The sequence below is a fragment of the Delphinapterus leucas genome, chromosome 1 (genome assembly GCF_059928025.1).
Source record: "Delphinapterus leucas isolate spDelLeu-1000000601 "Yukka" chromosome 1, BTC_Dleu_Yukka2, whole genome shotgun sequence".
NCBI classification, from domain to species: domain Eukaryota; kingdom Metazoa; phylum Chordata; class Mammalia; order Artiodactyla; family Monodontidae; genus Delphinapterus; species Delphinapterus leucas.
The window spans coordinates 25,533,396-25,558,453 of NC_143129.1; the positions used below are offsets into that span (position 1 = coordinate 25,533,396).

At 37.7% G+C, this 25,058-nt stretch overlaps 1 long non-coding RNA gene across 3 annotated transcripts in view; it reads right to left on the bottom strand.

Moving 5' to 3' along the window:
* LOC149750420 (uncharacterized) overlaps positions 1–25,058 on the bottom strand; it is a 126,186-nt gene that overhangs the window by 18,128 nt on the left and 83,000 nt on the right. For 2 of the 3 annotated variants that reach the window (XR_016392051.1, XR_016392050.1), the window contains exons 3-4: positions 15,454–15,585; positions 15,279–15,371 (exon numbers count right to left, since the gene is read on the bottom strand). This is a non-coding gene — a long non-coding RNA (uncharacterized LOC149750420). Of the gene's footprint in view, positions 1–15,278; positions 15,372–15,453; positions 15,586–17,571; positions 18,150–25,058 lie in introns of those variants that run through there. The other variant, XR_016392052.1, reaches the window with a different exon arrangement.

Here is a 25,058-nt window from a genome sequence, read left to right on the forward strand (position 1 = left end):
GCTAGTGCACCACAGCTAGCTGGGAGGGAGTCCGGGGAAAAGTCTGGACCTGCTGAAGAGGCAAGAGACTTTTTCTTCCCTCTCTGTTTCCTGGTGCGCGAGGAGAGGGGATTAAGAGCGCTGCTTAAAGGAGCTCCAGAGACGGGCGCAAGCCGCGGCTAAAAGCGTGGACCCCAGAGACGCTAAGGCTGCTGCTGCCGCCACCAAGAAGCCTGTGTGCGAGCACAGGTCACTATCCACACCTCCCCACCTGGGAGGCTGTGCAGCCCGCCATTGCCAGGGTCCCAGGATCCAGGGACAACTTCCCTGGGAGAACACACGGCGGGCCTCGGGCTGGTGCAACGTCATGCCAGCCTCTGCCACTGCAGGCTCACCCCGCACTCCGTACCCCTCCCTCCCCCCCGGCCTGAGTGAGCCAGAGCCCCCGAATCAGCAGCTTCTTTAACCCCGTCCTGTCTGAGCAAAGAACAGACGCCCTCAGGCGACCTACACGCAGAGGCGGGGTCAAATCCAAAGCTGAGCCCCGGGAGCTGTGAGAACAAAGAAGAGAAAGGGAAATCTCTCCCAGCAGCCTCAAAAGCAGTGGATTAAAGCTCCACAATCAACTTGATGTACCCTGCATCTGTGGAATACATGAATAGACAAAGAATCATCTCAAATTGAGGAGGTGGACTTTGAGAGCAAGATTTATTATTTTTTCCCCTTTTCCTCTTTTTGTGAGTGTCTATGTGTATGCTTCTGTGTGAGATTTTGTCTTGCTTCCACCATTTGTCCTAGGGTTCTATCCATCCGCTTTTTTTTTTCTTTCTTTTTTTAAAAAAAATTTTTCTTAATAATTATTTTTTATTTTGATAACTTTATTTTACTTTATCTTACTTTATTTTATTTTATCTTCTTTCTTTCTTTTCTTTCTTTCTTTCCTTCCTTCCTTCCCTCCTTCCTCCCTCCCTCCCTCCCTCCTTTCTCTCTCTTTCTTTCTTTCTTTCTTTCTTTCTTTCTTTCTTTCTTTCTTTCTTTCTTTCTTTCTACTTTTTCTCCCTTTTATTCTGAGCCATGTGGATAAAAGGCTCTTGGTGCTGCAGCCGGGAGTCAGTGCTGTGCCTCTGAGGTGGGAGAGCCAACTTCAGGACACTAGTCCACAAGAGACTTCCCAGCTCCACATAATATCAAATGGCAAAAATCTCCCAGAGATCTCCATCTCAACTCCAGCACCCAGCTTCACTCAACGACCAGCAAGCTACAGTGCTGGACACCCTATGCCAAACAACTAGCAAGATAGGAACACAACCGCACCCATTAGCAGAGAGACTGCCTAAAATCATAATAAGTCCACAGACACCCCAAAACACACAACCAGACGTGGATCTGCCCACCAGAAAGACAAGATCCAGCCTCATCCACCACAATACAGGCACTAGTCCCCTGCACCAGCAAGCCTACACAACCCACTGAAGCAACTTTAGCCACTGGGGACAGACACCAAAAACAACGGGAACTACAAACCTGCAGGCTGCAAAAAGGAGACCCCAAACACTGTAAGATAAGCAAAATGAGAAGACAGAAAAACACACAGTAGATAAAGGAGCAATATAAAACCCCATCAGACCTAACAAATGAAGAGGAAATAGGCAGTCTACCTGAAAAAGAATTCAGAATAATGATAGTAAAGATGATCCAAAATCTTGGAAATAGAATAGACATAATGCAAGAAACATTTAACAAGGACCTAAAAAAACTAAAGATGAAACAAGCAACAATGAACAACATAATAAATGAAATTAAGAATACTCTAGATGGGATCAATAGCAGAATAACTGAGGCAGAAGAACGGATAAGTGACCTGGAAGATAAAATATTGGAAGTAACTACTGCAGAGCAGAATAAAGAAAAACAATTAAAATAACTGAGAACAGTCTCAGAGACCTCTGGGACAACATTAAATGCACCAACATTCGAATTATAGGGGTTCCAGAAGAAGAAGAGAAAAAGAAAGGGACTGAGAAAATATTTGAAGAGATTATAGTTGAAAACTTCCCTAATATGGGAAAGGAAATAGTTAATCAAGTCCAGGAAGCACAGAGAGTCCCATACAGGATAAATCAAAGGAGAAATACGCGAAGACACATATTAATCAAACTGTCAAAAATTAAATACAAAGAAAACATATTAAAAGCAGCAAGGGAAAAACAACAAATAACACACAAGGGAATCCCGATAAGGTTAACAGCTGATCTTTCAGCAGAAACTCTGCAAGCCAGAAGGGACTGGCAGGACATATTTAAAGTGATGAAGGAGAAAAACTTGCAACCAAGATTACTCTACCCAGCAAGGATCTCATTCAGATTTCATGGAGAAATTAAAACCTATACAGACAAGCAAAAGCTGAGAGTTCAACACCACCAAACCAGCTTTACAACAAATGCTAAAGGAACTTCTCTAGGCAAGAAACACAAGAGAAGGAAAAGACCTACAATGACGAACCCAAAACAATTAAGAAAATGGGAATAGGAACATACATATCGATAATTACCTTAAATGTAAATGGACTAAATGCTCCCACCAAAAGACACAGATTGGCTGAATGGATACAAAAACAAGACCCATATATATGCTGTCTACAAGAGACCCACTTCAGACCTAGAGACACATACAGACTGAAAGTAAGGGGATGGAAAAAGATATTCCATGCAAATAGAAACCAAAAGAAAGCTGGAGTAGCAATTCTCATATCAGACAAAATAGACTTTAAAATAAAGCCTATTAGAAGAGACAAAGAAGGACACTACATAATGATCAAGGGATCAATCCAAAAAGAAGATATAACAATTGTAAATATTTATGCACCCAACATAGGAGCACCTCAATACATAAGGCAAATGCTAACATCCATAAAAGGGGAAATCGACAGTAGCACATTCATAGTAGGGGACTTTAACACCCCACTTTCACCAGTGGACAGATCATCCAAAATGAAAATAAATAAGGAAACACAAGCTTTAAATGATACATTAAACAAGATGGACTTAATACATATTTATAGGACATTCCATCCAAAAACAACAGAATACACATTTTTCTCAAGTGCTCATGGAACATTCTCCAGGATAGATCATATCTTGGGTCACAAATCAAGCCTTGGTAAATTTAAGAAAATTGAAATTATATCAAGTATATTTTCTGACCACAACACTATGAGACTAGATATCAATTACAGGAAAATATCTGTAAAATATACAAACATTTGGAGGCTAAACAATACACTACTTAATAATGAAGTGATCACTGAAGAAATTAAAGAGGAAATCAAAAAATACCTAGAAACAAATGACAATGGAGACACGATGACCCAAAACCTATTGGATGCAGCAAAAGCAGTTCTAAGAGGGAAGTGTATAGCAACACAATCCTACCTTAAGAAACAGGAAACATCTCGAATAAACAACCTAACCTTGCACCTAAAGCAATTAGAGAAAGAAGAACAAAAAATCCCCAAAGTTAGCAGAAGGAATGAAATCATAAAAATCAGATCAGAAATAAATGAAAAAGAAATGAAGGAAAGGATAGCAAAGATCAATAAAACTAAAAGCTGGTTCTTTGAGAAGAAAAACAAAATTGATAAACCATTAGCCAGACTCATCAAGAAAAAAAAGGAGAAGACTCAAATCAATAGAATTAGAAATGAAAAAGGAGAAGTAACAACTGACACTGCAGAAATACAGAAGATCATGAGAGATTACTACAAACAACTGTATGCCAATAAAATGGACAACCTGGGGCTTCCCTGGTGGCGCAGTGGTTGAGAGTCCACCTGCCGATGCAGGGCATGCGGGTTTGTGCCCTAGTCCAGGAGGAGCCCACGTGCCGCGGAGCGGCTGGGCCCGTGAGCCATGGCCACTGAGCCTGCGCATCCAGAGCCTGTGCTCTGCAGCGGGAGAGGCCGCAGCAGTGAGAGGCCTGTGTACTGCAAAAAAAAAAGGACAACCTGGAAGAAATGAACAAATTTTTAGAAATGCACAACCTGCCAAGACTGAATCAGGGAGAAATAGAAAATATGAACAGACCGATCACAAGCACTGAAATTGAAACTGTGATTAAAAATCTTCCAACAAACAAAAGCCCAGGACCAGATGGCTTCACAGGCGAATTCTATCAAACATTTAGAGAAGACCTAACACCTGTCCTTCTCAAATTCTTCCAAAATGTAGCAGTGGGAGGAACACTCCCAAACTCATTCTACGAGGCCACCATTACCCTGTTACCAAAACCAGACAAGGATGTCACAAAGAAAGAAAGCTGCAGGCCAATATCACTGATGAACATAGATGCAAAAATCCTCAATAAAATATTAGCAAACAGAATCCAACAGCACATTAAAAGGATCATACACCGTGATCAAGTGGGGTTTATTCCAGGAATGCAAGGATTCTTCAATATACACAAATCAATCAATGTGATAAACCATATTAACAAACTGAAGGAGAAAAAAACATATGATCATGTCAATAGATGCAGAGAAAGCTTTCGACAAAATTCAACACCCATTTATGATAAAAACCCTGCAGAAAGTAGGCATAGAGGGAACTCTCCTCAACATAATAAAGGCCATATATGACAAACCTACAGCCAACATCATCCTCAATGGTGAAAAACTGAAAGCATTTCCACTAAGATCAGGAACAAGACAAGGTTGTCCACTCTCACCATTCTTATTCAACATAGTTTTGGAAGTTTTAGCCACAGCAATCAGAGAAGAAAAGGAAGTAAAAGGAATCCAAATCGGAAAAGAAGAAGTAAAGCTGTCACTGTTTGCAGGTGACATAATACTATACATAGAGAATCCTAAGGATGCTACCAGAAAACTAGTAGAGCTAATCAATGAATTTGGTAAAGTAGCAGGATACAAAATTAATGCAAAGAAATCTCTGGCATTCCTATACACTAATGATGAAAAATCTGAAAATGAAATCAAGAATACTCTCCCATTTACCATTGCAACAAAAAGAATAAAATATCTAGGAATAAACCTACCTAAGGAGACAAAAGACCTGTATGCAGAAAATTATAAGACACTGATGAAAGAAATTAAAGATGATACAAATAGATGGAGAGATATGCCATGTTCTTGGATTGGAAGAATCAACATTGTGAAAATGACTCTACTACACAAAGCAATCTACAGTTTTCAATGCAACCCCTATCAAAGTACCACTGGCATTTTTCACAGAACTAGAACAAAAAATTTCACAATTTGTATGGAAACACAAAAGACCCCGAATAGCCAAAGCAATCTTGAGAATGAAAAATGGAGCTGGAGGAATCAGGCTCCCTGACTTCAGACTATACTACAAAGTTACAGTAATCAAGACAGTATGGTACTGGCACAAAAACAGAAAGATAGATCAATGGAACAGGATAGAAAGCCCAGAGATAAACCCACACACATATGGTCACCTTATCTTTGATAAAGGAGGCAGGAATGTACAGTGGAGAAAGGACAGCCTCTTCAATAAGTGGTGCTGGGAAAACTGGACAGGTACATATAAAAGTATGAGATTAGATCACTCCCTAACACCATACACAAAAATAAGCTCAAAATGGATTAAAGACCTAACTGTAAGGCCAGAAACTCTCAAACTCTTAGAGGAAAACATAGGCAGAACACTCTATGACATAAATCACAGCAAGATCCTTTTTGACCCACCTCCTAGAGAAATGGAAATAAAAACAAAAATAAACAAATGAGACCTAATGAAACTTCAAAGCTTTTGCACAGCAAAGGAAACCATAAACAAGACCGAAAGACAACCCTCAGAATGGGAGAAAATATTTGCAAATGAAGCAACTGACAAAGGATTAATCTCCAAAATTTATAAGCAGCTCATGCAGCTCAATAACAAAAAAACAAACAACTCAATCCAAAAATGGGCAGAAGACCTAAATAGACATTTCTCCAAAGATATACAGACTGCCAACAAACACATGAAGGAATGCTCAACATCATTAATCATTAGAGAAATGCAAGTCAAAACTACAGTGAGATATCATCTCACACCAGTCAGAATGGCCATGATCAAAAAATATACAAACAATAAATGCTGGAGAGAGTGTGGAGAAAGGGGAACACTCTTGCACTGCTGGTGGGAGTGTGAATTGATACAGCCACTATGGAGAACAGTATGGAGGTTTCTTAAAAACTACAAATAGAACTACCATATGACCCAGCAATCCCACTACTGGGCATATACCCTGAGAAAACCATAATTCAAAAAGAGTCATGTACCAAAATGTTCATTGCAGCTCTATTTACAATAGCCTGGAGATGGAAACAACCTAAGTGTCCATCATCGGATGAATGGATAAAGAAGATGTGGCACATGTATACAATGGAATATTACTCAGCCATAAAAAGAAACGAAATTGAGCTATTTGTTATGAGGTGGATGGATCTAGAGTCTGTCATACAGAATGAAGTAAGTCAGAAATAGAAAAACAAATACCGTATGCTAATACATATATATGGAATTTAAGAAAAAAAATGTCATGAAGAGCCTAGGGGTAAGACAGGAATAAAGACACAGACCTACTAGAGAATGGACTTGAGGATATGGGGAGGGGCAAGGGTAAGCTGTGACAAAGCGAGAGAGTGGCATGGACATATATACACTACCAAACGTAAAATAGACAGCTAATGGGAAGCAGATGCATAGCACAGGGAGATCAGCTCGGTGCTTTGTGACCACCTAGAGGGGTGGGATAGGGAGGGTGGGAGATATGGAGACACAAGAGGGAAGAGATATGGAAACATATGTATATGTACAACTGATTCACTTTGTTATAAAGCAGAAACTAACACACCATTGTAAAGCAATTATACTCCAATAAAGATGTAAAAACAAAAAACATTATTTATCCTGCTTCACTCTGGAAACAGAGGAGACAGTGTGTAGGAATGGGGAGAAACTGATGCCCAGGGAACATGGTTAGGAATCAGGTACAACAATTTGGATGAGAGAAGATGAAAGAGCAGCAGAGGCACAAGGTGTGTCAAACTTCCCTCTTGGGCAGGTGAGGCCCAAGACTTTGGCAGGAGGTGGAGTTCCCAATGGACAGTCTTGGTTGTGGGGTTTCATCCAGCATGAAACAGCCTCGGGAGGCAAGAGGTAGTTTGATATCGTAAGGACATGAGATGGGAAGCTGGACACAGAGCATCGTCTGGACCTGAAGCAGAGATTTTGCCACAGGAGCAAGATGAGATGTGAGGAACATTCCAGGTGGCAGGGCTAGGTCTGCACAATTGACTGGATCCTTTGTGGGGAGTGGACATGGCTGGAAGGGAGACATTAAATGTACTGAGCAGTTTCAAGAAAAATAAAAGAGGAGAAAGTCGATTTGGGTATACTTTTGAGGTAGAACTTAGATAACCTAGTGAATAAATAGACATAGGATGACAGGGGTTAAAAACAAGAAAATTGCGAATGACTTCCTTGGAAACTAGAATGAGGGGCTAGAGGAAGAACAGATTTGGGCATCTAATGTGAGGCAGACTGTGTCCTCTAAGTGGAATTGTTCAATCAGCTACTTCACCTGGGTGCCCCATAGTCAGCCCCTCAGTATTCAGGTGGTGGGAATTTTCTTAAGAACCTATTCACCAAGTAGGCCCACAAGGAGAAGATATACTGCTCAGTTCCAAACCTTTTCACATTCCAGAACAACTCTTTTCTTTAGAACAGGCACCAGAGAATTCACCCCTACGTTCATCATCACCATCGTCATCACCATCGTCCTTCATCTGAAGCAGAAGCAGCTCTTATTCACTGAGCACTTGTAACAATAACCACTATTTTACATTTCCTATGTCCCAGGATTCTTCTAAGTCTTCTCCACAGTTAACTCAAATAAACCTCACAAGTGAAGTAAGCACATCATTACCCACTTGTTACAGAGGAAAGAACGGAGGCACATGGAGAAAAGTGACGTGCCCAGGTAGTTGAAGCAATCAGACACCATGGAGGCACTCTATCTGTATTAGTCTTTAGTCTCCCCAACACATTTGGAGCATCATGATTATTTCCTTTTTATAGGAACAAGGAACACAAGGTGTGAAATTGCATCAATTTCCCCAAACCATCCATCCCACAGATGCTGGAGCTGATGTTTGAAACTACCATTTTTGAGCCAGGGCACAGGGAGGGGATGTAGTGCCTGAAAATTAGCTGTTTTGATTGCAGTGTAAGTGCTTGACATTAAGATTTTGATTGCAGAGACATCCATTTCCAAGACATCCATCTTGAATAAACACATTACCAGCTACACAACTAGGTAAAGAGACAGGCCACCCCATGCATGAAGTTCCCCTTTTAGAAAGCCCCCATGTGACCTAGGTAACTGTCCATTTGCTTTTCCCTTCCTGCACTTTAATACCCATTTTTATTTTTTTAATTCACTAGAAAAGAGTGAACCTGTGAAACTCTAAGTACCCCATCCTTGACCCCGATAAAGGTAGAATCCCAGGTCCAAGCTCTCTCTGTCTCTCTCTACCAGGAACCTCCCTGTGTGGTCCTGGGCATGCAGTGTACTCTCCAGGACTTATGAGTAATATATCTTGTTTTTTCAAAGTTCCCTGATAGTTGCTGCTGAGGTACCTCTTATAATAAGAACCACAAAGGCCAGTCCAGCCACAATTGGCTCTCGGGCCTGAGGAAAAGTGTTTGGGGGCAGGGGGCCTCACCACAAGCAGTAGGGGCCCCAGGCATTCCTAGCTGATAGCATCACTGTCAATAGGCTGAGACCAGCACAAAACAGGGGGGCATTTCCAGAGCTCTTCTACTTTGCTATGTTCAAAAGTAAACATACAGGGAAACAGATAACATTGTAAAGGTGGCAAATAATAGTGAATATTTATCAAACTCACACAATGTGAAGTGCTTCGCATTGCTGTCCCCTGTAAAGGTTATTATCTTCTCCCAGCCACAGATGAGAAGTGAGGACAAGGTAACTTACTCAAGGTCACACAGCAAGTGACAGATTCAGGATTCCTACCTAAGTCTGAAACCTGAGTATTATTCAAATATGGAAAAGTAGTACATCCTCTTCTGTTTATCTGACTCCTCTGAGTTGGCTGTTAGAGACCACTTTCACTTTCAATCTCAGCTTTATATCTGAGGGGAGGATTTAAAAACACTCCTCCATGCCACCTCTTTTCACATGCCACTAGATCCCCTTCTGCCTAAATTAGACCCTTTCTTCCAACATCTCTCTCTGTCAAATCTGAAGGTTTCATCAGGACTGAAGATAGCACCTAGGCAGAAAACAGTTGCTTCCTTCTATGTGTACATCTGAGAATCCTCACATAAAGTCGGGCCAGATGACTAGGCTTTTATCCAGCACCAGAAGCAATCACTATCTCTAGGCATTTATTTTTATTGTCCAGGAAGATAACAGCTTCTTAAGGGCATAACCCAAAGCACAATTTCTCCATGTGTTGACTGTATATTTAGTCATCTCTGCATACTCACTTTTCCCACACGTGGAAACATTGTGAGCATATTCAGTGAATAGTGAACCATCCACTAGTTCACAATTATCTGTCCCTGGTGCTCCTTTCAGGATTATTCGATCAGAACTACTAATTGACCAATTGACCAGGGTAGGGATGATTGATTGTACAGGGAATTACTTTTTGAGCTCAGGCCTCAGTCCTGATTTAAGAACAAAATTTCTGTCTTCTTACTCTGCTAACCTCAGCCCCTTCCTTTGGATGAACTTGATACATTTGGAATGGAGGGACTGGAATATTGGCCAGCAGACAATATTTATATTGGAGCTTTATAAAAGAAGATGTAGAAATCGCTAGCTTCCTACTGAATTTTGCTGCATGTGTGTTCCAAGTTGTCATAAAGGAAGCGAAGTAGAGAGCGGCTGTTACTCTTCTGGAGCCTATAGTTTTAGTCTTCATTTTAGTCTAATAACTGAATGAGCTACTTGATTTGTGCCTAGGTGATACTTTATGTGTTCTTGGGTCTTAATTTATAAAAGTGACTGAGTGATGATTTAAAAGAAGATTTTACTACTTATAGTTTGCAAGAGAAGGGAACTCTGTCTCCCCATGCCATGCCATACACGGCCCCGTGGGGAGACACCAGGTTTGATCCGGAGGCAGGAGCAAGAGTGAAAGAAAGGCATAGGCTACCACCTTTACTGGGGAGTCCACAAGAAAGGCAAGGCAAGGCAGAGGAAACAGCTTAGAGCTGGCTAGCTAAAATAATTCCAGCAGGCTCTGGGGCATGAACCCCTGTCCCTGGTTGTTTGGTACCTGGCTCTGGGTTGATTTAGGGTTGGGAAAATATTGGCTTGATGTGTAAAAGTTGGATGAAGGAGATGCTAGGTTGTATGGACTTGGGACAGATTGGAGGGCTTATGATGTGAATTTTGTACACCTGCAAAAGCTGGATCACAAGAGAAATGTAAACAACTTTGGCCATTAATTTGGCTCTGTGATTAATGGATGCCAAATAGACAAACACAGAATCTAAGAAAACACAGAACTCTGCTGCAGAAAAACCCTAGAGCATACTTCTTGCATGCATCCCATCCCATTTCTCATTTCCCCTCACTCCCACAAGTCAGCACGATAGATGGATGAATAGTTCTTTGCAGGCTGGTGGCCTCTTTTAGTATTCATCTCAAGCTGTGTTCGTATAAATCTAGAGCTTTAGTGGCTGTGTCTTCATGGCCAATGTATAGCTTTGCCCCACCATCTTATCCCAGACCTGGGGCTCTCCTGGGCATTGCCAGTGATCTGACTTTAGTGGTCATCAGAAGATAGTGAAGGGAGTGTGGAGACCAAATGGCAGTCCTGAAATTGTCTCTCAGAGCTGCGATTTAATTTGGAAGAGAAGTGATGGATAAGAAGATTTTTAACAGAAGTCTTCAGAACAGCAGTGATGATAAAAGTGTGCAGGACAAGAGACTGGCTGCTTTTTTTGAAAATAGTCAGAATTCAGGAATAAATCTAGAGTGGCCAGTACCCACCATCCTAGTTCTCTCACTACTAGGGCTCCAAAGATGTCTACTGTGATTGTTTGAAAGAGTCAGAGCTAATCTTTTTAGGCTGCATGTCTTTAGTAAATATGAATGTCTAGAGTAAGATAAAATTTTATAGGAATGTCTCTTGTGATAAAATATATAAAAAGGTCATTAAGGGATTTGTACAGGAAAAATACATTCAGTGATGGGCTTGTACCTCATTCTTTGGAGAGAAGACGATGGCTGGAAATACATTTAGAGTAACCACATAAAAAGAATACACTTACATTCTTTTAAAATTTATTTTTCCCTTTGCGTTTACTGGAGGAGTAAAGTTGCTTTGAGAGAGAGTCCTTCCCCCTATCCTTTATACTTAACGTGATTGCATGGCATTATTTCTCAGTTGTTCTTATTTGCCACTGTAGAGAATTTTCAAACTTTTCTGTAAAAATATATGTGGCTTAAGAGAAAATGTCAATATATACAGTCTAAAGTGGATGAATCAAGAGATAAGGATATAAACACATTTTGGAGGATGATGACAGATATTAGAAAGGGTTTTTTAAAAAAGTAGGTTGGAGCGTGGGGATAGATTGTGAAAATTTTATTTACTGCCATTCTTTAATATTGATTTTTTTATTGGAGTATAGTTGACTTACAATGTTGTGTTAGTTTCAGGCGTATTGCAAAGTAATCCATATATATATATATTCTTTTATATATATATTCTTTTTCTGATTCTTTTCTTTATGGATTATTACAAGATGTTGCACATAGTTCCCTGTGCTGTACAGTAGGTCCTTGTTGTTTATCTAGTTTATATATAGTAGCGTGTGTCTGTTAATCCCAAATTCCTAATTCATCCCTCCCCCCACTTCTCCCTTTGGTAACCGTAAGTTTGTTTTTGATGTCTGTGACCTAGAGATTATCATACTAAGTGAAGTCAAACGGGAAAAGACAAATACCATATGATATCACTTATATGTGGAACCTAAAAAATGATACAAATTAACTTATTTACAAAACAGAAATAGACTCACAGAAATATTGAAATTTTAACCATGTACTTGAGTTATTTTATGAGACCGAAAGAGAAAGAATATCAACCTGCTAGGGTTGCCAAAGGGATTAAAGAAGACCAAGTGTGTGAAGCACTTAGCACACTCCCTGCCCTGTGGTGGGTGAGTGGTAAGTGGTAGCTATTGTTACTCTGGTAGAGATGGTGAGTACTACTTCACCAGCTGGTGCTCTCTCTACAAGTCTGCTTACAGTCCCTTTTCTCTGGTGACTCAAACTAAGACAATGGGTCTTCCTTGAGTAAGTTCAGGAAGGGGAGACATAATGGTTCTTACTGCCTTCTTCCTCTCTACCTCTCCTGCCCCCGTCCCCCACCCTCATTGCTTTGGCTATGTCTTATGACTCCTCCTTGGCATCAGCTTCTGTGAGACAGTCTTTGTGAACCCTCTTGGGCTGAGCTGATGCCTCTTCTTGATGATTCCACAATGCCCTGAGCATATCTTCATCATTAGCTTACTGGACTATCTGTAATTGTTTGTTTATGTGAAAAACTTTGGGCAAGGGTTGTGATTCATTCACCTTTATATCTCTATTATTGGTAGAGTGTCTGGAATATCCTGAGCATTCAAAAATGTTTAATTCAGTGAATGAATGAATGGACAGTGGATGCCCCAACCATTTCTATACAAAAGATTACCTTTCTGAAACAAAATAATTTCTACCCTTGTTTCCTATGAGCTAGTCTAGAACCTTAAGTTTACTTTTATCAGTTTGTTAAGGGGTCATAATTTTTTTAATTTGAGAAGTAATCTGCTGAACCTTCATTTAAAAAAGATCCATCTCCAAAAGGGAACCCTTCTACACTGTTGGTAGGAATGTAAATTGGTGCAGCCACTATAGAGAACAGTATGGAGGTTCCACAAAACTAAAAATAGAGTGAGTTACCATACGATTTATCAATCCCACTCGTGGGCATATATCCAGATGAAACTATAAGTCAAAAAGACGCATGCATCCCTATGTTTATAGCAGCACTATTTACAATAGCTAAGACATGGAAACACCCTAAATGTCCATCGACAGATGAATGGATAAAGAAGATGTGGTATAGATATACAGTGGAATATTACTCAGTCATAAAAAAGAATGAAATAATGCCATTTGCAATTACATGGATGGACCTAGAGATTTTCATCCTAAGCAAAGCAAGTCAGAAAGAGAAAGACAAATACCATATGATATCACTTATATGTGGAGTCTAAACTATGACACAGATGAACTTACCTATGAAACAGAAACAGACTCACAGACATAGAGAACAAACTTGTGGTTGCCAAGGGTGGGGAGGTGGTAGAGGGAAGGATTGGGAGTTTGGGACTAGTGGATGCAAACTATTATATAGAATGGATAAACAACAAGGTCCTACTGTATAGCACAGGGAACTATATTCAATATCCTGTGATAAACCATAATGGAAAAGAATATGAAAAAGAATATATATATATATATATATAGATAGATAGATAGATTGATTGATAAAAAACTGAATCACTTTGTGGTACGCCAGAAGCTAACACAACATTGTAAATCAACTATGTTTCAATTTTAAAAGACATTGAAACCACTCTCCCTGCTCTTGCACTCTGAATGATTTTTGGCATCTTTATGCAATTTCTGAATGCAATTTCCTGGTAAACCCATTTGCACACTTGCCATAAAAAAACATTGTGTTTGTTCATACAACTGGCTCAATGAACAAGGATGAGAAATTGAGTTATTTATTCGATGACTCAGGCCTTGATTACTAAATCAGAATTTGCCTCTGTACCTTGAGGGAGCGGAAAAAAGAAATCTAATAGATTAAATGAGACTGCTGTGTGTCTGTGTCTCTGCTGGGAGCAATGTACATGGGATAATTAAGTCCCTGGAAGAGGAAAACTGGCCATGGAATAAAATATACAAATTTATCATTTATAGCAAGTGGCCAGGTGCTTTGCTCACCAAAATGTTCTGTGTTAACAAATGTATTTTTCCAGTCTAGAAATTTCTAGTCATGAGTGTTCACACCCACCTTGGGATTACCCAGCCCTGTGATTATTTTGTGGTGCATATCTATCAATTGATACCACTGCCATGTGTATTTTTCCTTTGTGAACACTGTGTAGTAGGAGATTTGTGAAATACCATAACACGTTGGAAGGTAAAGGAGTTCCCATCACTGGGGAGGGTGCTGTCAAAAAGACAGGCTTTGGGAATTTGTTTGATGGATAACAAACACTCAAACCCTGTCACTTCTATCAGAGAAATATATGAAATATATGGGGGAGGGAACAATCCATTTTCCCTCTCTGCCTCTGACATGCCCAGCATTGCCAAAGGCATTAACATGTACACAATGATATTTGACCAATATTTATTAACTATCAATAATCAGATGGCTAAGCTTCTCTGTGTGTGGTTATTTAGCCAGGAAGGACAGGATATAGAAACCTCAAAGCAATGTGCCCCATTACACCAGTGTATCTCATACTCATATCTTAGGACAGTTCAGGGAAGATTGCCTGGCTCCATCTTGCATTTAGTTTTGACATAGCAGCTCTCATTAACAATTTTTCCCTAACTCTCCAGTCTTTACTGTTTAAAAAAATGGTTTACAAAACTAATTAAACACAAATCCTTCTTTCATTGCCCTGTTTCTCTTGGTGTTTGTAATTGTGAAAGATCTCATCTCACAAAACCTGTATGTACCTGTATGTTTCTTGCTGACGGAAGGGTGATATCCAGTAGATTCAGTTATTCGTAGTTTTTCTTTAAAAATACAAATATTTATTGAACATCAACTATGAGTCAAGTCAAAATCATGTAAAACCTGATTTTCTAAATTGTAAACAAATATTCCAAGATCACTCATCTTCCTGGGTAGCAGAATGCTACCTCTTTTTTGTTCTGCTGCCCCTCTCCTGCCACTGCCTTGGGTTACTCAGTGAAGGAAAGAGATACCCCAGGCACAAGTGGGATCCTCCTAGCTCCTGGCCCAGAGAAACCCAAGAGCAGGAACCAGAAGGAAAAAGGGGAGGCTGCAGCACTGCCTGAGGAGGTTGTCCTCTTCCTCCCCCTGTCTATAGACCCAGGCTGTGGAGCACAGTCTCTGCTGTGTCACCCATGACAAATGGCCCTGCTTCAATTTCACATACTGTCAAACAAGCCACCTTGCAGAGCCCCTGTTGCAGCCTCACCACATTTGTGCTTTGAGAGACAATGACGTATTTCTCATTTTCTTTCGGGCAGGCTTGGAAAGATCTCATTTTCTTCTCCTTTTTACTTCTACCCTAAAAACAAAACAAACGCAAAATGCAAACCAAAAATCCATCAGTCAGGAAAAGCCCATGAGCTCACTCTTTGCTCTCTTACCAAATCAAGTGCTATGCTGTCCATCCCAATTCAATTGATTTCAAATTTGCTTTTAGATTCTTTCTTGAATTTTTTTCTTTTCAAACTATGAAAGTCATTTATGTTATGTTGACGGTTGCAGCAAGTTAAGTTCTATAACAAAAATAAAGAATTTGTGTTAAATAGTTGGAATTCTTCCATAAATGCTTTTCTGAATCTCATGACAATAGGCACATATAGCCATAATCTTACACATGTACACATTTCCTTTAAATTTTTTTGAGCCATAGACTTTTTCCAAAAGAAAGAATGCTATAAATAATTATAAATTTCCATTTAATTTAAATAAGAGTAAAGGAGGTATAGAAACAAAAATATATCAAACAACTACTATGTCCAAAAACTTTACTCACATTATTTAATTCTTAAAATCACCCTATAGGGTAGATTCTATTGACCTCCACTTACAGATGAAGACACAAAGTAACAGACTTATCTAAAGTTACCCAGTTAGTACCTGATAGGACTGACACTGCTCTTTCCAACTTAGGTGTTTTTCCTTGTTTATTCTATCAAACACAGAAAAAATAGCATCCTGGACATTATCCTCTTGGAGTGGTAGTTAAGTAAGGGCAGTTCTTTGTCACAATGTCTGCTGTGTGAAGTGGGGAGGTGAAGGGTGGGGGGAATTATAGGCTTTTAGTGGATGTCTCTCAGGTAACCTAAGCACAACCCCACACAATAAAGCATAGCCCTGTCCAAAATACGAACAGCACCCTTTTGAGAAACATTACATTATAGGCTTACAAGTATGAGAAAAAGATCAAAATGTACCTAATTATACTGTGAAACAAAGCAAAGTAAATGCTAAATAAAAAATACTTTTAAAGTGTTTTTTTAAACACTGTGAGAACCCAGAGGAAGCAGAGACTAAGCCCAGCTTTCCTAGGATAATGGAGGCTTTGCCATCTTCAACATGTGGTTTTTACAGTGCCTCTAGCTGTTGATTTCCAGTCAGAAGAAGAAGGAAGAGGATCGCTTTGGCAATGCAGGGGCCTTTGTGGTTCCATATACATTTTAGGATTATGTGCTCCAGTTCTGTGAAAAATCTCATGGATATTTTGATAGGAATTGCATTAAATCTGTAGATTGTTTTGGGTAGTATGGACATTTTAACAATATTAATTCTTTCAATCCAAGAACACAGGATATATTTCCATTTCTTTGTATCATTTTAAAATTCCTTCATCAGTGTTTTATAGTTTTCAGGAAACTGTAGGTGGGATTATAAAGTGAGACAACCACTATGGAAAACTGTATGGATGTTCCTCAAGAAACTAAAAACAGAACAACCATATGATTCAACAATTCCACTCCTGGGTATATATCCAAAGAAAACAAAAAACACTAATTCAATTGGATGCATGCACCCCAATGTTCATAGCAACATTATTTACAACAGCCAATATATGGAAGCAACCTAAGTGTCCCAAAACAGATAAATGGATAAAGAAGATATGGTATATATATATATATATATATATATATATATATATATACACACACACACAATGGAATATTACTCAGCCATAAAAAAGAATGAAATTCTGCCATTTGCAATGACATGGATGGACCTGGAAGGTATTATGCTTAGTGAAACAAGTCAGACAGAGAAAGATAAATACTCCATGTTATCACTTATATGTGGAACCTAAAATATAAAACAAATAAATGTATATAACAAAACAAAAACAGACTCACAGATAGAGAGAACAAACTAGTGGCTACCACTAGGGAAAGGGAAGTGGGGAGGGGCAAGCTAGGGGTATGGGATTAAGTTACACAAAACTACTGTGTATAAAATAAATAAGCAGCAAGGATATATTGTACAGCACAGGGAAATAAAGACTTTATTTTGTAATAACTTTAAATAAAGTATAATTTATAAAGATACTGAATTACCATGTTGTACACCTAAACCTAATATAATCTTATAAATCAACTATACTTCAATAATTAAAAAAAAAAATAAGAAGAGGAAGAGGACCATGTATGAGTACATCCCGGTGGGAGCGGGAGCCCACATCACTACCACTCACACCCCATTGGTCAGAACTCAGTCAAATGGCCATAACTAACCATATGAGCCAGGCTGGGAAATGGATTCCAGCTGTTCAGTCAGGAGGATCCAGGTCTGAAGAAGATCTAGGCAGTCTCCCTTAGAGATACCAAAAGACATTGAAGAGAGGCAGTTTTATCTTCTCTTGGAAGTCTGTTCTCAGTCCTATACTCTTTACTCTGCAAATGATATCCATTTCCACCAGTTTCCCAAACCAGAAGCTTGGAATTCTGCTCACTTGGACGCTGCATCTTATCAGTCAACAAGTCCTTTGGATTCCTCCTGCTTTAACAAGTATTTTCTGATTATCAACCATTTTGTCAGGCACTGTGCTATGCACTATGGTGAAATATCTCAGCATAATGGCGAAAAAGATATAATCTCTGCTCTTACAAAACTCACAGTCTAGTGTGAAAAACAAAACTTATTATCAATCAATGATAAAATGACTGGTAAATTCAGTAAGAGAAAAACACAGTCAAGGTGATCTTTTCAAAATGTAAATCAGAACATGTCACACTTCTGCTTAAAACTCTCCAAAAATTTCCCCATTGTTCTGTTAGGAAAAATTGTATGAAAAGGCAAAATGGATTGCTAGATGTCTTTTAATGGACTATTGGATGTTCTCTAGTTGGTGCTCTGGGATTATCTCATTTTATAGGGTTTGAGCCTATTTTGCAACTTATACATTGTAGAAAATGGATAGTAATAAAAATGATTCTTATCTTGCAGAAATGCAAACGGTTTTATCCTGGTAGAGATACAATTGGTTTCCATCCTTTACCTAGGGATCCCCAAATCAGCTTTAAATCATACAAGTCCTAAGAGGTTTTTAAAAATAAAGATTCCTGTGGCCTGTGCTCATCCCCAGGAGAAGCTGATTTAGTATATCTGAGGTCTTTATTTCTGATAAGTTGAACAGGTACTCTGTGGGTATCTGGGGCCACATTTGGCAAATGAACCACTGCCAGAATCTTGGCTCTAGAAAAACAAAACCGATCACATCTTGTTTATAAACCTCTGTGCCTCCTCACTGCTAGCTCCACAGTAATACAAATTTTGAGCTTAATATACAAGGTCAGTCACATCATGGCCTCAATTTACCATCTTCTGTCACTCATTTGACCTCTCATGCAACCACTCCTTTTACAACCTTATGTTTAGTATATTCTGCTTTGCACAGGAAGCCTTTCTTTCTAAATAATGTAAATCTCCATTCATCTCTCTAGATAGAGCTCCGGTGTCACATCATTAAAACTTCCACATCACCCTATGACTTCCTTCCTTTGTATTTTCAGAGCTTTTTTGTTAATATCTCTGTAATAGCTCTTATAGATTGAGTTGAAATTTACCGTTTACTGGTTTGTCTTCTCCAGTACACTATGGGATTCCTGAGGACAGAAATTTTGCCTCATTTATCACTATCTCCTCAGCACTTGGCAAAACACTTGCCAAGGTTAAGTGTTTGATAAAGGTTTCAATAAACTTAAAAAGTGATAGGACAGATGCAATTTCCATGAACTTTGAAAAGCAATTAGGAGGTAAAAAAAATAGAATAGGGAAAAGGGCATTCCTCCAATAGTGAGCAGAAAGGCATGGAATAACCAAAGTATTAGGGGCGATGTTTACAGGAATGACATGTGTTTGGTGGGAAGGACGCTGAGTTCCTGGGGCTTCAGAGTGGGACAAAATAGCCTGACAAAGACTGAGTAACAAAAGAGTTGAGAATGAAGGCAGAAGAGTTCCAGTTTAAGCACATATGCAAAGCTATAGCTGAGCAGTTTGATTTTTCTAACTTGAATCTTATTCCCATGCTTCCACTGAGGAATAAATAAAAGAATCTCTTTGCGATTTTAGCCTTGTCAGCAGCAAGTTCTCCACTGCAAGTCTGATAAGAGATGCTGAAGAGACTTTAACTATATATGTTGGCAAGAATAATTATTGTTCCCACTCCTCCAACTGCTCTTATCAAGCCTTCAAGCGGAGCTGCCCTGCTGCACAGATAGCGAATAGCATCGTGGATCATGGGTGGGTGGGGAAGGCAGGAGGCAAGAGACTTACACCTCCTGATGAAAAAAAGGACTCGTAAGAGTAAATATGGCAAACACACATGGGGGGATAAAGACAACCCACAAATTTAAAGCAGATTACACCTGCATTTTCTACCAATATGTATTTGAATTGGTCTGAAAGAAAGCCATAAGGAATAACCTTTTACATGCTGCTGGTCATGTTAGAATATAGACTCTTTCCTCTTAATTGCATCTGTGGGCATCCCAGATGCTCTTTCTGATTCAGTGCCCTTGCCTGATGAGGACCCTGGTGTAGCATATACTGGGTCCCAGGTTAATGTCTAAGTGTTTTAGATACACTCATTCACCCCCACAACAATCCTATAAAGTAAAGAATGTAAAGCTTAACTTAGTTAATGACTTAACAACATCACAGATGTAGTTCAGAGATCCAATAGATGAAAGAAAGAATTTTACCCCATGGAATCCCAGGTATCTGAAACACCACATATTTCGTCTAATCTAACACACCTTAAGTTTTTAAGGTTCATCATTATTTTATATTCCACTACAAAGATAAGGGAGAAAGAGCTGCCAGTTAAAACTGTGACCCAATAGACACATTCCTATTCAGAGCTGTCAAAATTTTACCCCCAAATGTGTATTTTTGAAAGTAATAAAAAAGAAAAAAATGTTTGGGGCAGAAGAATTCTCACATCCCCTTTGTCTACAACTTCTGTTGTAAGAACACAAGTAGCACTAGCATGGAGCAAAATGATACTCACAAAAAGATATTTCCAAAAGATGTGCCTATTGCATGACCTTTTTGTGCCTAGGGAGTTTTTTAATCCTTTAAAATAAACTAGGGTTTTGTATGAAGTTTTATGATTACTGATGTTTCAGTATTCCCGGGCTAAAACTGTGTGTTTCCCCTTACAAAATTTAGAATATTTGGGGTCTATACTAAAAAATAAGGCAAAGGATTTGGCTTTGATATCCCAAAGACAGCATATCAGGAAAATATGGCTTATGTGATAATCTGCATGAGGCAGAATATGTCTCTGCATCTTAAGTAGGCTTCTCAAAATAATGGATTAGTGCAAGTTCAACAAACTCCAAAGATCTGCTATATTGACCCTGTTCTCTGAGAACAGTGCAATAAAATAAACATAAATACCAAATAGAAATTGGTGTCCCCATTCTTTAATTATTTAAAAGACTTATTAATTTATTAATTTATGAGACAAAGAAGATATAAAATATTAATTAGAAAATATTTGGTGGTGAAAATAAAAATTCCATACGTCAAAACTTATGTGATGTAGTTAAAATTGTGCTTGGAGAAAAATTTAGATCCTGGTATATAAACTTTAAAGTAAAAATAAATAAATAAAATTAACAAACAAAATTTAGAGCCTGGTGTATAAACTTAAAAGTAAAAATAAATAAATAAAATTAACAAAGTCAAGAACAACAATAGGAAAAAAAGTAAGATGAAGGAAATAATAATGCTAAGATCAGAAATTGAGAAGTAGAATACAAATCAAAATAGAGAAAATAAACAAAAATAAAATATGTTTAGTTGCAAAGGTTAATAAAAGAGAGAAAACTATGACAATGCCTGTGGAAGCATGATGAAAAGACACAAATAAATAATACGAGAAACTCTAAAAGAACTTAACTAGAGATAACACTTTTTAAGAAAATGATACTATGAATAATTTTATGACAAGAAATTTGAAATATTAGAAAAAATAATATTCTTTTTTCTAAAAACACACTCAAGAAAAACTAGAAAATCCTAAAAATCTTATAACCATTAAGCAAATTAATCAGTATAATAAAATCAACTCTCTAAAAAACCAAAGCAAACAAACAAAACAACAACAAAATCATGCTGGTTTTATAAGCAAGTTTACCAAACTACAGAGAAAAATATCTGTATCATCTACAAACTGTTTCAGAAAATAGAAAAATCAAGAAAATGTTCCAACACAGTTTATGAGGCAAGTATATTACTGATAATAAAATCAGTCAAGATGAGTCCAAGAAAGAACAATGTAAGTCATTCTCACTTATGAAAACAGATTCAAAGAAGTAAAATTTTAGTAACTGAATGCAGTAATTAAAAAACAATAAAAGATAATGTATAATTAATGATTTGGTTTGTTTCAGAAAAACTTTTGTATACAACAGTTGGAAAATTAATTTACCTCATTAACACTTTAAAGGACAGAAAGAATTATCTTAACAGATTAAGAAGTCATTTATCTAATAAAAACTTATTTGTTTTAATAGCTTTTATCAATTTAATTTGACTCAATTAAAGTATATGAATTTACAATATTTGTATATTAGACATATTCTTTTTAAAATCAGAGAACAACAAATGGTTGCCTTTTAATGATATTTCTATTTGACATTGTATTTGAGACACTAGCTAGTGTAATAACACAAGAGAATGAAATGCAGCTAAAATACTTGGAAAGGAAGGAACACAAATATTGTTTTTGCATGCAAACATTAGCTTTATAGACAATTAAACAATATCTACATGCAAATTATAAGAACTAATAAACAAGGTTGCTGGAGGCAAGATTTTTACATGAAAATCAATAGCATTCCTATACACTAGGAACAAAAAATGTTTAATGTTTAGGAAAAATAATACAACACACCTTACAAAAGCAAAAAAGCAATGAATAACACAGGAGTAAATGTAAGATAAAAGATAAGTAAGATAAAAAATCTTACTCTTCAGAGTAAATTGTAATAATATTGAAGCAGATAAAAGAAGACAGAGTAAATTGAAAAATAAATTATATTAATTGATGGGAATGCTTAAAATCACATAGCTGGAAATTATCACCAAATTAATCTATAAATTCAATGCAATTATAATAAAAATGCAACAGAGCTATGAACAGAACTTGACAGAGTGATCTAAAATTCACATGGAAGAATAGACAGTTCAGAAAGGCAAAATAAATTTGAAGAGAAAGAATTACAAGTGGGGGAGGGATTGACACAATTCAATATAAATATTATTTATAAAGTCATCATGTTTAAAACAGAATATTATTGGCACAAGTTGGGATCAATAGAACAGTGCACCCTGGAAGGAGACTCACAAATGTACAGGACCTTTCTATATAATAGACATGGCATTAAAAATAGTGAGGAAAGGATAGACTGGTTTAAAAATCATTCTGGGGCTTCCCTGGTGGCACAGTGGTTGAGAGTCTGCCTGCCGGTGCAGGGGACGCGGGTTCGTTCCCCAGCCCGGGAAGATCCCACATGCCACAGAGCGGCTGGGCCCGTGAGCCATGGCTGCTGAGCCTGCGCGTCCGGAGTCTGTGCTCCGCGACGGGAGAGGCCACAACAGTGAGAGGCCTGTGTACCGCAAAAAATAAATAAAATATAAATCATTCTGGACTTTAGACTCATCTGGTGCTGAATTGAATAATGCATCAAGCCATCCCTAGAGGATCTGGAGGTGTTGCTTGGTTCTGCACACATTTCTTACTAGATGTTCTTAGCTTGGACTGGACTGTTGCTGCCCCATAGCCAACTAACCCTCTTGTTCCTCAACACTAGTTCAGGTCTGCCCTTACTCCAAGAATTCATCAGTGGGGGTTTGAAGGATAAAACAGCAACTTATTTCATGTCTCTCTCCAACATCTTATGTGTACATAGGTCCAAATTTGTCTATCTCTCATCATAGCAGATTGGAATGAACATACTAGAAAGTAGTAGAATGTGTTGTACACATGTCCACAGCCTTCTCTGTTTCCCAGAAAAGTTGCCTGAGCCCTGGAGAACCTTTGATCAAGGCTCCTTACAAGCAATGTCTTCCTGTGCTGGTCCAAGGCTGCTCAAAGAGACTCTGTCCAATTCCTGGGGAGTAAGGGCAGAAGAAGGCCCAGAAAAGAGTCAAATTTTGAGCAGTCATGTAATATTTTTTAGGAAAAATATATAAATAAATAAGCCCATTGTTTATTTAAAAAATCATCCTGGAGTGATTATTTGCTTAATGGAAATGAGAAAATATAAGTCCCTATATCACATACACATACACAACACTTACCCTATATCACATATATCACATACATGATGTCAAATTGTTAAATATGTATATATATATATATATATATATATATATATGAAGTGAGAACTTTGAAACCTTTAAGATAAAATACAAAAAATTATCCTTATTTCAGCATAGAAAAGGATTTATTAAATAATACACAAAAATAAAAATTTTAAAGAAAAATATTGGTATACATAAATATCTTAGAATTTTAAAACATTATATAGATATAGAAAAAAGTCAAGCTACTATAAAAATTGTGTTTGCAATACATATAAAAAACTTTGCATAACCCCTACAAATTGGTAAGAAGATATACCATCCATTAGAAAAATGTTTAGTGGACATAAACATGCAACTTACAAAGAAACACAAATTATCAATAAATACATGCAAAACTGCCCAGATCCATGAAAAACCAGGAAATGTATATTAAAATAACAAAGAGATACTATTTCACTTTCACAAAATTGGCAAAAAAATTAAAATCCTGATAATAGCAAATGTTGGCAAAAGTGTAGGGAATTGAAAACATTCAGTTCTGGTGTGAATATAAATTGGTACAATCACTTGGACGAGCAATTTGGCATATCTAATAAAGTTGAAGACTTATTCTTAGGCTTTCTGTTACGGAAAACTCTTCCATAAGCACATAAGAGGCAGGGGAAAATGTTCAAAGCTGTAGAAAAAAAAAAAAAACTGTGGTATATTCACAGAATTTAAAATGAATCAAAGTTTCAAAACATAATGTTGAGTGGCAAAAAGCAATTTGCAAAAGAATACATGTGACATTATATTTATGTAAATACCTTATTTATGAATATATCCCTATGTAAAGAATCATTTTTTAAAAACATTCACAAGAGTGATATATACCAACCTCAGGAAAATGCTTTTCTAAAGATGAGGAAGAGAAAAGCAATGCAAAATTAAGTTTTGAGTTGTAGTTGATATTTTATTTAATTTCCAGAAAAAATGGAGAAGAAAAAGAAGATGAGGCCAATATAACAAAAATTATAAATCTATTAAATCTTCATAATGGGTATATAAGTATATGTTACATTATTTTCTGAATGTTTGAAGTAAATTATATCTAAAATAAAACCAAAAATACATGTATTATTTATATTTAAGCAAATCCAGGAAAAGAAAAAAAATACTTGGAGGTCAAGAGTTGCCAATATGGATCAAGAGTGCAAAACTAAAACTGGAATTCTTTCTGAAGACCTGCTTTGCCTATTATATAATTTCGCTGAAGTTGTATGTGCCAACAAAGCATCATAGGCATTCTCTCAGTTAGAGACAGCCTGTTGAGTTATCACCAAACTTAGCTACCTCAGCACCTACCAAGAACCTACCAAGCTTCAGGACTCCCGAGTGTCCCTGAGTAAGAGGCTGTAGAAGA